General features: G+C 38.5%; 1 protein-coding gene across 5 annotated transcripts in view; it reads right to left on the reverse strand.

Moving 5' to 3' along the window:
• FAM126A (family with sequence similarity 126 member A) overlaps positions 1-13,530 on the reverse strand; it is a 73,309-nt gene extending 59,779 nt beyond the window's left edge. For 4 of the 5 annotated variants that reach the window (XM_030932751.1, XM_030932752.1, XM_030932754.1 and 1 more), the window contains exon 1: positions 13,257-13,530. The gene's annotated coding sequence lies outside the window, so the exon portion shown is untranslated. The remainder of the gene's footprint in view (positions 1-13,256) is intronic. The other variant, XM_030932755.1, reaches the window with a different exon arrangement.
• Between the last annotated feature and the right edge of the window lie 1,809 nt (positions 13,531-15,339).

Raw genomic sequence — 15,339 nt, forward strand, 5'->3', positions numbered from 1 at the left:
TGGTACTGTCTCCTGTTATTTACTTCTTTGTGTAGTCCTCCTCCACATCAATGCTGGAGTTGGCAAAGTGACATGTTTTTGCCAGTGGACTTTAGCAAGCATGGTGCAAGGAGAAGCTTAATAAGAGTTTCCATCTAGGATCTGTCCTCTTCAATTGTCCCTCTTAGAGGGTAACCACCATGCTATAAGAGCTGAGGGGGCCGGGCGCGGTGGCTCAAGCCTGTAATCCCAGCACTTTGGGAGGCCGAGGCGGGCGGATCACAAGGTCAGGAGATCGAGACCATCCTGGCTAACACGGTGAAACCCCGTCTCTACTAAAAAATACAAAAAAAAAAAAACTAGCCGGGCGAGGTGGCGGGCGCCTGTAGTCCCAGCTACTCGGGAGGCTGAGGCAGGAGAATGGCGTGAACCCAGGAGGTGGAGCTTGCAGTGAGCTGAGATCTGGCCAGTGCACTCCAGCTTGGGTGACAGAGTGAGACTCCGTCTCAAAAAAAAAAAAAAAAAAAAAAGAGCTGAGGGACAGACATCTACATGAGAAGCCACATGAAGACAGACCCCGGAGGACAGCAGAAAAAAAAGGCTTTCCTTGTGAAAATTTAACTACTTGACAAAGTTAAAGAAGCTTTTTTTTTTTAAATCAAAGGACTTTTAAGAGCCTTTAATATGCTAAATCTGTATTACTAATCTCCAAGAAACGCATTTAGAATGAAATATTTTCCTAAATGCACTTGACCATGGGATCCTTTGCTGTCCATACGCAACTGGCATCATTGGGAATATGGTCTGGAAAACATTCAATGTGACCGAATGTGTCATACATAGCAATGGTAGATGTCCATGGATAATGTTGTGATAATGACTAACATTCCTCAAGCACTTATGTTTCTGGCACTATGCTAAGCGATTTATTGGAATTTTAATTTAATTCTCATAGCCATCCTAGCTGGTAAATTAACATAATCTCTATTTCACAAAAAAGAAAGCTAACACTTAAAGAAATAACTTGCCCAAGATCACATACTACCAAAGTGGTTAAGTTAAGGTTAGAACCCATGCAGCCAAATTCCAAAGACCCCATTCTAATCACCATGCTATCAGCAATCCCTACCCACAGCACCTAAAACAGTTCAAAGCCTTTCCCTTGTCTCATAAATAATTTACTCTTGTTTACTCTTTTCTTCTTCCTAATATTTTCATTCTAAATTGAAAAGTAGGATATTTTCATTTTAAAATAAATTGGTAGGGAAAAGTAAATTATTCAGATGACTGTATTTGGCGGCCAGGTTGAGAACGATAGGGTAGTAAAAGAACACGGTAGGGTACTGGAGAAAAAGTATTCAATTTACTTAGACCCAGCTCTGCCACTTGTTAGCATGTGGTTGTAGTATTTTTCTCAGTTGCAATGAAGGAAAAGAAAAAAAGATGAGAAAAATCTATCAACTGGTATTTACCACAGTGCCTACATACTGGTAATAAGAGTGGTCCAAAAACATATGGGTGTGACTGAAGTTGAAATGCCAAAATTAGACCAAAATTCTTATTTGCCCCTAAGTCAGAGGTTTTCTGTTTGGTTTTGGTTTCCTTTGCTTTACGGCAAACTTTTTTTTTTTTTTTTAATTCTGGGGCTGAGATCTTTGTTCAGTTCTCTAATTTAGTTTACCCTACTTTCAGAACTATGGGAAAACTGCCTCCAAATGATGAAAGAGCAAATGTTTTGCTTTTGTATATGTTTGAAATTTTCTCTTCAGTGAAGTATCTCAAAGCACTATAAAAACTGACTGAACACAGCACTATTTGATACATAACTCAATTAAAAATGTCAAGAAATAATAGTAAAAATTGTATATGTATGTGCGTGTATATATATATATATATATAGTTTGTGGCTACAGCATGTAATGAAAAAACGCTGACAACCACTGTGGCAACTCAGTATGACTAGTTGATGATCAAAGGGTACAGCAACTACCACAGCAATGGGCATGTAAAAGACATACTGTTTTGCCCCTGTTGACTATAACTCAAGTAAAATAATGTGACTAAGATTATACACAAGCCATTAGCTCAAATTAACATCATATTAAAAAGTATTTTATTTAGTCTTCCTCTTCCATTTCCTACCATGAAAAAGCAACCAGGTTTATTGGGAGAGGCTCTTGAACACTTAGGAACACAAATACCCTGTAAACACTTTCTCCTTGCCGAACTAAACAAATTCAATTAAATTAAGGAGTTAGCCAGTTGCTTGCCATTGGCTGTATTGGGAAAGGTGAAGGAGGAGCAAATAGTTATTACTTTCTTCATTAAGCTATCCAAATCTTTCTCTTCCATGTTTTACCTAGAAGTATATAAATTTTTGAGGTTTTGACATTCGCCTTGGCAAACTGTTTCTTGGGAATAGGCAAATTAAGGGTATTTGAGATTTTGCTACATCCAAGTATAAAAGCCATCTATATTCGTTTGCTAGGGCTGCCGTAACAAAGTACCACAGACTGGGTGGCTTAAACAACAGAAATTTATTTTCTCACAGTTCTCTAGGCTAGGAGTCTAAGATCAAGATTCAGGAGGGTCGGTTCCTTCTCAGAGCTCTGAGAGAATAGTTTCAAGCCTTTCCCCCTGGCTTGTAGATGGCGGTCTTCTCCCTGTGTCTTCACATTGTCCTCCCTCTGTACAGCCTATCCAAATTTCCTGTTCTTACTAGGACACCAATCATACTGAATTAGGGCCCATCCTAATTACCCCATTTAACTTAATTACCTCTCTAGAGACCCTATTTCCAAATGATGCTACATTCTGAGGTACTGGGGGTTAGGCCTTCAACTTATGAATTTTGGATGGGACACAGTGCAGCCCATAATACCACTAAAGCTGCAGTAATCTAGGGTTCAGCAACCAACCTGGCTCTTTTTTTTCTTATATTAAGGTGGTTAAATATCATCCATTTATTCATAAACTATTAAATGCCAACTATGTCCTAGATACTAGATTTACAAAAATGAATATGACATGGCTGACTTAGGGGATTCACAGACTATTAGGAGAGACAAATAAACCTAAAACAGCAGAAATGAGTGTATCTTAAGCTCTTTTAAAACAAACCAAGGTAAATCAGAATATAAGCAATAAAATAAAATAAATGAATGCTATGAGAAAAAATAAGGAGGAATGTAAAAGAAAGCGCAATGTAAACATTATATTTCCATCATTTTACTATCAATAACCCCTCTTTCCTCTCTCCAAAACATAATAGCATATGGAAATGTGGTTTCCAAAGCACAGCTCTACTTTGACTCCTTAAAGTTTTTTGCATTGTAAGTGCTTTCCTTTTTGCAATGTTGGGGACAAAGAAAGACAGAAATGTTAAGAGAATCAAATTCCAATTGACTTGGGAGTTAAAGTCTTAGAGGAAGTCGCTGCCGTTTAATATGTTGGAATGAGACTTTCAACCTTTAATGAGGTCTGCCAATAGAGGCTCAGATGTTCAATAGAAAATAGTAGGGCAAAGAGGGAAGTGCAATAAGAAAATGTAAGTAAACACAGTTAATGGTAGTAATGTGTGCTAACAGGGCCATAAAAACAACAGATCTTGACTGCACAAAATTCTATTTGATTCTCCCCAATCAGAAACTATGTGGATATTATGAATATAGTTGTTTTTCTTGGTTTAAAAACATTATAGTAACCAAAGGAGAAATAAATAGTTCAGTATGACCATGCTGATTCATATTAACTGGGCTAAGAGTCAATTTGTTTTAGCAGAGGCTGAATTATAAAATTATTTTTAAAATACAGTTTTCAATAATACTGTCTTATACTAGTACAGCAGAATGTAACCTAGACGTTGTTTTGTAGCTGAATATGAGGCTAATATTAGAACAGCAAAAATTTCTATCTTGGTTCCTCCCAAAGTACTTCAAAGTCCTATAAGAATGTTTAATCCCTAAAGTATTTTAAGCATTTCTTTTTCAATTACACATTGTTTCTGAAGAAAGGTTTATTACAGAAAAATCAAACATCTGCTTAGACCTTTTCACCAATAACTAATTCCTGATTGATGAAATCTAAATTAAATAAATCACACTATATTACAATAAATTCTTTGGAGCTCTATAATCTGGTGACATGAAGAGTATCTGCTCTAATTACCATCTTGTGACTAGCTCGATATGATTTCCATGAAGAGGCTGGCCTTTCTGAGGTGCTGCCTAAAATTGTATGACATATTAGAAGTTCTCATAGTGAAAATAACAAGTTTTAGTCTTACTTTTCTTTACATGCTTTTTCTTGACCTGTTCTTCCTTTCCTCTCAACCCATCATTATCATGGGTAAAAAATTGTTAAAAATTAGATATTATAAATATAGTAGGGGAGCTTACTAGGATTCCCTTTATAAAAACATTTTAAATAAAAATATAGTCAACACAAATTATGGCAAGCATAATTAGGATTTCTCTTCTACTGCTTTTTTTGTTTTGTTTTGTTTTTGAGACAGAATCTCGCTGTGTCGCCCAGGCTGGAGTGCAATGATGCAATCTCAGCTCACTGCAACCACTGCCTCCTGGGTTCAAGCGATTGTCCTGCCTCAGCCTCCTGAGTAGCTGGGACTACAGGGGCGTGCCACCATGCCCGGCTTATTTTTTGTGTTTTTAGTACAGACAGGGTTTCACCATGTTAGTCAGGATGGTCTCGATCTCCTGACCTTGCTATCCACCCGCCTCAGCCTCTCAAAGTGCTGGGATTACAGGCAAGAGCCACGGCGCCGGCCTCTTCTACTACTTTCTACAAGCAGAGGAATCCCACCTATATTCCTCTTATAAGCCCCCAGTGTTTTAACAGCTCAATACATAAAGGAAACAACATGGCATAATGAAAAGAATGCTGACTCTGGAGTCCAAAAAACCCATGCCAATTTTCAACAAGTTACTTAAACTTTCTAAGTCTCAGTTTCCTCAACTGTGAATGACAGATAATAACATCTATCTTTTAGGAATGTTTTAAGGATTAAAAATAATGCAAATAAAGCATTGGCAAACAAAAGGTACTCAATGAATTATACCTCTAAGCATCACTAACAAAGTATTTATCATTTGGACAATTAAGAATGTATTTCATGATCTTACAGTTCTGAAAAGAGGGGGCACAAGAGTAAGGCTTCATCAGATTCTAATGCCCTAGTTACCCCATCCTTATTTACTCTTCACTGATTAACTTTCTGATTTAGTAGCTTAATCTACTACCACCACTTCCAATTGCTCACCATCAATTTATTCCTTAATCCCTTTTACAGTATAAATTTGGGTCTCATCATCCACTCTCCATGACCTTATAAATGACAACTCTATCAGTTCTTTCTCTGTGGTCTTTATTTTTCTGTAACCTGAAGCAAGAGTCTTTCTTTCTGAAACTCTACTTCTTGACCTCACTGACTTGAATATTCTGGTTCTATCACCCATGTAACCAATTTTCTATATTTCTCCAACAATCTATTCGATTTACACATTTTTATCTTCCCTTCTTCCCCCATCCATTTCTATAATATTTTCACCTTCCTCTCCATTTCCCTATCAGGACTCACTTGAAGTTTCATGATTTTCCAAAATAGTCTCTCCCTTTTCTTAACTACTAATGGGTGCGCTGCTACGGGGGCTATTTGTCACCTTGTCCACTACTGTGACATCTACTGATTAACAAATCAGCAGGAACCTTGAAATTTAGAACAAAAGAGCATGTACGTGTCTGGCAGGTTTAAGAGGTTCAGATTGTCCCCGTAGGAAGTGCATGGGGAATGCAGTCTGGGTGTGTTGATTATAACCAAAACCCTAACTGAATTAATTAAATGTTAATTTACATTTAAAGGGGGGGGGACAGAAGAGTTCAAAAAGATAAATAAAAAGTTTACAATTGGTTTCTCAATTTAAGCTGTTTTAAGGCTTACATTATTCTCTTAAATTTCCAAGCCTATACATCACTCAACATAAGAGTAAATATAAATATTCTAGTAGGCTAGAACCTAATTTGCTTGGTACAGTTTAATAATTCATATATGTTTTCATTAAGTATAAATGACTGAATGAATTCTTAAGTGACTGAATGAATTCTATGTATTTACATGAGAAAGCAACTGTTTGTCAACTAGCAAAAGACTCTTTGTTCAAGAAAACACCAAACAAATATCACTTAACATTACTACTAAAAAGCTACCCTGATGCAAGGCTCACAATAAAAATAATTCAAACTAAAATGGAAAAGTACTGTGTTTCCAAAACTCTTTGATCTCTTGTATGTGGTACACTTAACATAACATTCTTTACAAGGTACAAACAGGATTCAATAATGCAAATCGATCTTGAACACTCAACAAATTAAAATGTAAATTATATTAATTATATTAAGTGCATTATATGAACAACAATTTTAACTTCACCCACGCTATCCCACCTCACTCCAAGATCACAGTATTTATTAAAATAGCAAAAGATACGACACATCAGCACAGAACAGACCAGTGATAATTATAATAGGGTTACCAAAAATTAAAACTAAGTGTGCAAAGAGGAAAAATACTTAATAAGATGCTCAAATAAAATGATTAAATTTGCTTCTCAGTAATATGGGGTGAAGAAATTAAGAAAAACATTAGGGTACTGATTAGAAAACATGGGCATTACATCAGACAGGAATTGAGTTTAAACTTTGTGTACTTTATTGATGGTGAACAACTGTCTTAACCTCTGAATCTCAGTTTGTCTGTAGAATAGAAATAATAATTTTTACCTCATAAAGTTATATAGGGACTAAATGAAATTAATTATGCAAAATACTTAGTATTTAAGCACATATTAAGATCTTTATAATTGTATTCAGTCCAAAAAGACCTAGACATTTTTAGAGCCAATCTATTTCAAATCTTCCAAGGAAGAGATTAATCGCCAGAGCACATGCAAAGATGGAAAGCTTCTCTCTCAGTCTCTCTTTTTACAAAGCTGGCATATTCAGAAACCAAAACCTTAAAAAGGTAATATAAAAGGAACACTAAAGATCAACCTCATATAGCAAATTAAATATAGCACTATTTAAAGAGATATGCTATTATCAAGTTGCCTTTATCCCTAAGACAGCAATTGTTTGATGAAAGCTACTTAGAAATGTAACACAATTCATCAACCAATAGGTAAAAGAAGGAAAATTATATGATCATCTCAAGGTACATTAAGAGGGCATGTGATCAAACTGAGTATCTGTCTTGGTTCCTCCTGAAAAGGCATAGAAGACTATTTCCTTAACATACCACAAATAAAAATTTTGAATACACAACTGTGAAACCCTAAAGGCATTTCCATTTAAATGAGAAATAAGCCAAGGATCTTCACTGTTCACTGCTATAACTTAACATTATTCTAGAAATTCTGATCAATGTCCTAAGAAAAAAAAATAAGGATTAAGTGTTGGCAAGAAGACAAAATCATCATCATTTACACATGCTATAACTGAGTTACTACAAAACACAACAAAAACTATCATATTAAGAGTTTCATAAAATGACCAGTTAGAAAACAGTATACGAGAATTAGCCATCTTTCTATGTTCCATCAGGTACATATAATCCTCTTTATAAAATAATTTTAAAAGTTCCACTCCCAATAGAATCAGTAAGTTTTAAAATATCAAAAATACCACTTCAAAAATGGGCAGAACCCACATGAAGAAAACTACAAACTATAAAATACAAGAATAAAACTCAAAACTACATCTTTGAGTCATAAAAGATGACTTTAATAAATGATAACATTGTATTAATAGAGACAGTACAACTTTCTCTAGAAAATTCACTCAGATATTCCAGTGAGGTTCTTTTAGAATCTTTACTGCCTTTCATGTAACATGAATAAAGAAATATATGAGAAATGCTGAAAATGTTTTGACAAAGACAATAATAGGTATTCACACAACCATTTAGTGAAATACATTAAAAACTCACAATAATTAAGACAGTTTGGAATTACTAGAGCAAAAATAAATAGCCCAATTAAACTAAATAGAAAAAGTCATATATCCGTATCTATAGAGTATATACACATGATTTGGTATTTAAAACCTCTGAAGAAGATAATTGTTCAATAAGTAGCATTAAAATAACTGAACCATCACTCTATGTGAAAATACACTGCAAACAGACTAAAGATGTAAATTTTTTTAAGAACTGTGAAATTAATATAAGGAAATAGAGGTGAACAGTCATATAATTTGGGAATGCAAGCACTTCCTAAGTAGCAAGGTATCATAAAAGAAAAATTTGATAAGTTTAAACATATTAAAATGTTAACAATCTGTTTAAAAAGAAAATTCACATCAAAAACAAAATTAAGATAAAAATGACAAACTAGGGAAATCATCTGCAATGTAATTTGACAAAGACCTAATAGTTTTTACATACAAAGAGCTCTCATAACTTAGTATTTAAAAATCTCCAGTGTTATGATAGACAAAGGACACTAATAGGTAATTCACAAAAGAAATAAGGATCTCTGGGTGGAGACATTATAAGTGCTATTTACCATTTATGCTTTCCTGAATTTTTCAAATTTCCTACAATGATTATTATAATAGTAATTAAGAAAATATAGAATGTTTACAATATGGCTGTGACTATAATAATAATGTCCAAAATCATGCTAACATTGATATTTCCATTCTTTTAGGCTGCACCAAAATTAGGGATGACTTTCCTCTCTAGAAAAGAATCATACTTTAATTATTTAATCACAATGAAAGAAATTTTCGGAACTCTAGAATACAATCAGACAAAACTTTTCACTTCTTCTTCATTTATGACCAAGTTACAAGGCCAAATAATATTTGGATACGCTATTCTGTTTTCAGCCCCCTATGAAAGCTAAGAGTCAAGGCTGAGGAACAAGCCCTGGACTTCAGAACCAGCAGGACTGGAATTTTACCTATATCCAAATCCTGAGCCAGAAATTTTAAAAAGAAAAAAAAAAAGGTGGTGAGGTGAGGATAGCTATTACCTTTCTCAAGATAGAAAATGTAGGCCTTTGAGAACTTCTAGTCACAACTCTTCTCTGTCTCATTTAGGAGACAGAGGAATGATTTTATCCTCACATGTATTTATAAGGCATATATCCAAAGGGCAAGCAAACAAGATTTCTTCTGAGCAAAGATACCTTAAATAGGAGATTTTCAAGTGTTAAATGTTATTTTCCCTTAGTGCAGATATGCAGCCTAACTCTGAGAAGGTCAAAAAGACTATGGCAGGACTTGGCTCTCAACAATAAGCAATAGTCAAACTGCTAATTCCATCTGCTCCCCTCCAAAAAATGACAAAGCATTACATGATGATGCCAAGGATCTCAGGCTCCATTTAAGGAATTTTTCTGAGCAGTATCCATTTTCACAATGTTAACATGCTCTCTAACTTTTTTAAGTACTTCAGAAGTACTTCAGGGAACCAATTTGGATACTATATGCCAACTTTGATGATGGTAACAACGAAATATACTGTCTTTAACATTATATTCTTAGAGATGTCACTTCCAGAAATGTCTTCCTTTCTTACTAGTCAAAGCTCTGAATTCCATCCACTTCTAGCTCCTCAGGGTCTTAATTCCAATAATTATCTCATCTTTCCTGAATTGCTTAAGAATCTCTTCCCACTTGTCTCTACTCTCTCTTTCTTTATGCATGTAAACAAACAAACATAACATTCCTTCAAACAATATTCCTCTGCAATAGTTTTCAATCATGGCTGCACACTGGAATTACTTAAGGAACTATAAAAAAGTATCAATGCAAGTAATCAATAGTGACAGAAAGTAGACAGTGGTTTCCTGGGGATAAGAGGAAAAGATTATAAAGGGACACAGGAAACTTTTGGAGGTGAACATTATTTTGATTATGGTGATGGTTTTGCAGGTATAAACATATGTGAAATATCAAATTGTACACTTTAAATATATGTAGTATATTATATATCAATTACACTTCAACAGAAAAGCTGTTGAAATAAATATTGATATCTGGGTTCAACACCCCCCACACCAAATTGGTATAGGGGTTCTCTCTGGAAAACAAAATTCTTTAAAGCTCCTGAGATTATTGTAAATTATTATTACAATATTGTAAATAAATGCATAGCCAAGATTGAGAACCGCTGCTCAATGAAAGCTATAGCTATCATTTTCTCCCTTCTTTATTTCAGTTATCTCGAAAAGTCTCACTCAAGCATGTCTACTTTACCACACCCATTCTTTCTCAATCTTCTGAAGCCTGGTTTCTGAACCACTCAGTTAAAACTGTTCTTGTTAAAGTTACCTATGGAGTCCTGACAAATTCAGTGGTCACTGGGGCCCTCTCCTAACTTGACACCTCCTTGCAGCATTCAAAAATGTTAACCTGTTCCTCCTCCATTGGAAAATCTCCCCACCCTTGGCATCTTTCCTGATGGTCCTCCTACCTTGCTAGCTACTGTTCCTCTAACTTTCAGACAATTCTTCTCCCTACTTCTGCTATTTATGAGAGTCTGTTCTCTAGCTGCCACTTTCATCATGCTAAAGGCTTTCCCTGAGTCATTCCAACACAACCAAATCAATACAGCTTCAATTCAACCCCCAATCATCTCTTTAATCCTGATTTTCACATCCATAGATACAAACATCTATCTATATATTCACCTGAAGTTCCACTGTTTCCTCAAATTCAAAACAGAATTTATCATCTTCCTTCCATTTATGTGTTCCTCATTTCCAATCAACAGAACCCCAAGTCAAACCTTCAGAGACCTGAGTCCTCCTTTCTTCTCATAGGTGATTAGGACCTGTCAGTTTTTCCCTCACTCTGCCACAGTAAAGGTCTAAAATACAAATCCAATAAACGGCTTCTCATCTATCACGTTCAATCCAATCCCTTTAGCTAAGAATACCATTCCCTGATCTGGCCCTCTACCACCCTCACTATCTTCATCTGGCACCATTTCCCTACTAACCCCTGCATTCAAGCCACATCAATGTCAATGTTACTGACTTTGTCAACTGCCAATGTCAATTGACACTGACTTGTCATTGTCAATGACTTATCTAAATTGCCACAGTTTCTCAGGCCTCCTTGCCTTCTCATTCATTATATCCTCCTCTTGGGAAGTTACTTACCTCCTGCACGTGGCAAAATTATATCATCCTTCACAACTTGGTTGTGTGCTCCCAACTCCACCTACACTCAAGGCAAGTTAACCATCTCCTATTCTAAACTCTCCTACTACACTAGGCATATCTCCATTCCCACTGACTACATAGTATTATAATTGTTAATTTACTGTAATGTTACTAACATCTTGTATATTAGATAGTAAATTCCTTGAAGACAAGAGCTATGACATTCATTTCTGTATCCCTAGTACCTACTCAGCCTGGAAGAGTGAAAAAATAAATTTATGCTTGACATAATTGCAATTATTTATAAAATATAAACGATACCCTAAAATAGGTCTTGAATACTGATTTCTTAAAATTTCTTAAGATCCATTATAAAATAAATATTAGGCAACAGGATGCTGAATAAAACAGTACATATATTAAACTCATTGTCAAAAAGACACCAGTCTAAAAAATACAACCCAGAGCAAATTTCATAAAACAGAAATACAACAAAGAAAGGAAGCACAGCAAGGATAAACGCTGACCCAGCTAATGCCTCATCGGGTGTCTGTATCCAGGTACTGCTAATGCCGATGACTAAGAAGGTTTCTAATCCTTCTAATCCCTCTGTGGTAATTTCAATAAATTGAATAAGGATAAACAAGTCAAATCCAGAATTTGTTTCCTAAATATGTGATGCTTTTCCCCCTTGCCACTTGGTTTGATTGAACTGATTATTTGAATAGCTAACTTTGAAGCTACCATTGGCCAAGCAGATCTTAAATGTTTTTCCTTCCTTGCCTTTGCCTGCACTTCAAAAATATGGTGGTTTAGACTACTATTCATCCTGTAAACCTTAAAATGTGTTCACCTAAAGAAAAAAAAATACTCAGAAATGTCGGGGGAGGTGGGGTGCCTGTGGATGTTAGCAGAAGAATGTTCTCATGGAAAACAAGCCTCCCAGTCTTTCTGGCTGTATGCCAATAAGATATGAAAGCTGAAAACCTCAAACTGTCAAGTGTTACATGAACCAAAGAGGTGGCCCACCTGCTCCAAAAACTACTATGTGACCCAAGGATAAATAATTTGCAAAAGGTCAGCGTGGCCCTACTGCCTGTAGCGCAGTCTCTGAGATAAGGAGTAGCTGCCGGTGGAACAAATTCCCCCTACCTGAAGAGCGCCGCGGCTGCCAGGCTTGTGAGAGTGTATTTCTCAGAGAGCAGATTATGTGCAGTACTAACCCCCTTAGGCAAAATTAAAATCTTTTAGGAAGGTCTAAACTCACAAAGCACACATGTGCAAGCTGACGGGAGGACACCAAATTTCGCTCTGAAGCATACAAACTTGGGGGTGTTTTAATGCAACCATTTGGAGCCAAACCCCCGAGGATTCCCGAGTATGTTAAAATGATCCTCGGGAGAGGAATAACTCATAGAAAGAAAGGGCAAGGGCTCAAGATGAGATCTTCAGCGTAATAACCCATGAAGGAAGCGTGGCTGCTGTCTGAACCTCTCCGCCCTGCAGGGGACCCAAGAACGACTCAGGCCAACGCTATTCTCCAAGGGGGGCGGGCGGGGGGTCTACAGTGACCATTGTGGCCACCAGACCGGACGGACAGCGGCGGCCTCGCGGGAGTGGAGAGCGCAGATGGGAGAGGAGGCAGAGGCCGGAGCATCCACCGCGGCAGGGAGGGGACCCGGGGCTCCCGCCCCAGGCCCATTCCGCAGAGGGGCGGCTGGTGGGGCCGAGGCGGCGGCACCCGGGTCACGGCAGAAGGCTGGACCGCTCCTCGCCGGGAAGGAGAGACCCGAATCGCGCGCACAAAGCTGCCGCCCTCCAGGCAGCGGGCGAGCTGTGCCCAACTTCGGGGCAAACAGCCGCCGGCCGCAGCCCACCCGCCCGCCGGAAGCCCCCCGCGCCTGGCGCCGCCTCGCGCCCACCCGTGGCGCCTCGCGCGGGAGCCGTTACCCCGAGTGAAGCCGCAGCCCCGGGGACAAAGTCTCGGTCCTGTCCTCGCCGCCGCCTCGCCCCGGCTCCTCCCTGACAAAAAAAAGTTATCGGTCGCCAGACGCCCTGGGGGCCCGGCGTGGGTCTCTCGGCTGGACTCACCAGAGCGGCTGCCGGAGCTCCACCTGCAGGACCTCGACTCCTGAGGCTCGCAGCCACAGCGACGGCAGCTGCTCTGCTTCCTCCCGTGTAGCAGCACCACCTGCTCCCCTTCTTCCTAGCAGAACGGGTCCCGGTGAGCCATCTTCCCCCTCCTCTCACTGACTGACAACCCAGCCCGTAGAGCAGCCACCACTGCAGCCAGCCTCTCTGACAGGCATGACCAGGGACCCGTCCTCAAGCAGCCAACCACCACCGCCCCACGCCGATTCAGCCTATCGCCGTCCTCCGAGGCGGGATCAGAACAACTTCTCCACCAATGAGAATCTTCTTCTGCTGCCTGGGGCGGAGCTATGAGGAGACTTGAGTGGGCGTGGTCTGAGCAATGGGCGTGATCCGGAGCCCGGGGGAAGATGATTGACTGTAAGGTTTGCCGTGGCCGCTAGGCGATGACAATCAGTGAAGGTCTCTTAGATTCTGAGCCGTTAGGGCTTATGGCCTTCTCAGAAAAAATAAGCCTTACCGGGCGATGTGAAGTGTATCAATTTGTTTCTCTTTTGTAAGAAAAGAGAAACAAATTGATAATTTACTAGTAAGTAGGATTTACTTCCCTGTAATTGAATTCACAAGAATTTATGAAAATCTTACCAAATCCCGGGAGGAAAAAAAAATTACGTTTTTGCAAAATGGAAATAAAAACCTCCCCCTCACTACATCATTGCTTTTGGGCTTAGCCTGGAAAAAGTCAAATACGATACCCCAGTTTTCTTTCCTTGGAGGTTGTTTTTATTTTTTCCATCATTACTCCCTACTTTTTCTCTGAACATATACTAAATATTTTGTATAATAACTGGAACCTGAGAACACCTGAACCTTCTCCTGCAGACAGTCCTGCTGTTTTTGACCTTGTAAATCCCTCCTACCACATCCTTCTCAAGTCTGGTCAGGATTAATAAGAAGAAAAACTGACCTCCACCCTAGAAAACAGGAAGTCATTCTAGCTTTACACTAGAAATGGGCAGGATTTCTCCAGAAACACTAAGTGAACTTTTCAAACATGCTGAACTCATAAATAACAAGCACATAAATAAGAAGATGTGTTACTTGATATCAAAAGGGTATCAAGCAAACAATTTCAGGTAATTATTAGGACAGATTGCTAAAACAGATAGGATCCTCCCTCCAAAGGGAGGATCAGATTAATAAGTAAATAATAACAAACTACAGTGATAAGGACAATAGAGATTGGTTCAATGAGCAATGGAAACAGAGGACAAGAAATGACTGTTTAGGAAAGTCAGCGAACTCCACAAGGAAGGTGATGTTTGAGTTGGATCTTAAAAGGTAAATAGGACTTTGCCAGAGAAGAAAGTTAAAGGGTATTTCAGAAAGAGAGAACACCATGTTCAAAGGCTATGAAAGGGCACAGAGCCGTTGTGGAACATTGAGAAAGTAGATGGGGTTAAACAATGAGGAACAGCCAAAAACTGGGCTGGAGCAAAAGGCTGAGGTGAGATTGTAAAAGACCTCACAAGCTACACTAAGATATTCAGAGAAGCACTGTCAAGCAGAGCCTTCTGCAACGGTGAAAATGTTCTATATTTGTGTTATCCAAAATAGTAGCCATTAGCCACATGTGGCTATCAAATACTTGAAATACGGTGTGACTGAAGAGCTCAATTTATTTATTTATTTTTGAGACAAGGTCTCATGCTGTCACCTAAACTGGGGTACAGTGCTCAAGTGATCCTCCCACCTTAGCCTCCCAAAGTGCTGGGATTACAGGCATGAACTACCATACACAGCTGGAACTCAATTTTTATTTATTTTATTTATTTTTTATTTTTGGCAGAGTCTCCCTATGTCACCCAGGCTAGATTGCAGTGGTGGGATCTCAGCTCACTGCAACTTCCACCTCCCAGGTTCAAGCAATTCTCCTGCCTCAGCCTCCCGACTAGCTGGGGTTACATGCACCCACCACCACGCCCAGCTAATTTTTGTATTTTTAGTAGAGACAGGGTTTCACCATGTTGGCCAGGCTGGTCTTGAACTCTTGACCTCAGGTGATCCACACACCTCACTCAGC

This window comes from Rhinopithecus roxellana, chromosome 6 (genome assembly GCF_007565055.1).
Source record: "Rhinopithecus roxellana isolate Shanxi Qingling chromosome 6, ASM756505v1, whole genome shotgun sequence".
Lineage (NCBI taxonomy): Eukaryota > Metazoa > Chordata > Mammalia > Primates > Cercopithecidae > Rhinopithecus > Rhinopithecus roxellana.